The sequence below is a fragment of the Brassica oleracea genome, chromosome C8 (assembly GCF_000695525.1).
Source record: "Brassica oleracea var. oleracea cultivar TO1000 chromosome C8, BOL, whole genome shotgun sequence".
Lineage (NCBI taxonomy): Eukaryota > Viridiplantae > Streptophyta > Magnoliopsida > Brassicales > Brassicaceae > Brassica > Brassica oleracea.
The window spans coordinates 32,363,105-32,364,520 of NC_027755.1; positions in this window are offsets into that span (position 1 = coordinate 32,363,105).

Here is a 1,416-nt window from a genome sequence, read left to right on the forward strand (position 1 = left end):
TGATTACAAGTTGCTGGAGATAATAAGAGCATCCGCAACTTCCGAGTTACAGCAAAAGAGATTACAACTCCGACTGGTGGAAACTAAGCAAAAGAGATAGCTACCTAAAGACATGATAGAAGGGAAACTTATAGTACATTTCTTAGAACTACCCGTGACTTGGATTCACTTCAGCCAACCGACAAAACACTTTCAGAACCCGTGACTGGGTTCACATGTCGAACAGCTACACCTGAAAGAAAACAAAGACACTTTCAGAACCCGTGACTAGCAAATAAATAAAGTAATACGACATGTGATACAAATAGAAACTACATCTAACTACATGTAACTAACCTAATACCTTAAATATCATCATAACATCTCAGTCATGAGTTTCAGTTTAAGAGATTCTTCCATCTCGGAGAGAGGATCTTTTTTGGCAAGTAAACGTTCTAGAATCTTTTGTTTAGAGAGCTTTTCTTTCATTTCCATGATGGACTGAAGCTGTGACATCTCTTCTTCCTTGCCACTCTTCTTCCTCTTACCAGCTGCTTTAGCAGCTTTCACACCAACTGGTCTGCTTTCAGGTTCGGCAACATCATCTTCTGTATCAACGTCCACCACTGGTTTGCGCTTCTCCTTCCCACCATCTTTAACCATATAGGTGGTGCACCATTTCTGGTCATGCCTCAGCTCCCTCCACGCATGTTCGAGGCTGAACTTGTGCTCATAAATGTTGAAGAATGAGTCGAGGGCAGCTTTCATCACAATGTTGAAGAATGACTCGACACCAGGGTGGAAAACAAACTCATCAGGACCTTGGGACCCGAAACAAGCTGGTTCGGGTGACTCAAGATCAACTGAAGATTGACTATACATTAGATTAACAAAGCCAGTTGTGGTATTCATGTTTAGATTATAGGTTTCTATTACTCTAATAGCAACACAAACCCTTAAGTAACCAATAGAAAGTATGTTCGCATTTAGTTTCGGAGTTGTTAGGCAGATAGAAAGCAAACAAGCATTTACCACCACTCTAATCATACTAATAAGTTCTACACTAGCTACACTTAAACCTAACAAGTACGATTCTATCAAATCTAGCATTAAAAACAATTAAAGCATGAAGAGATAAGTTTTTTTTTATTACTGAAACTAGTAAGTAAGCGTGAAACAAGTTACATGCCAACCCCTTCTCGAGTTCGGACACTGATGTTTAAAACCTCCGAAGCTCTTCCTTGAATGACATAAGATAAAACAGTTAAATTTTCAAATTTTAAATCAAATTAATTATCTAAATAAGGTATGAAACTTACCAGCCCATTACGATGACCAGTATCACCAACACCAGTACACTAACTCCCTTTGCCAAACCATAGTTAATCATTGATGTCTTCTTAGTTAACACACCCACGATCTTGTCAAGCTTAGCCA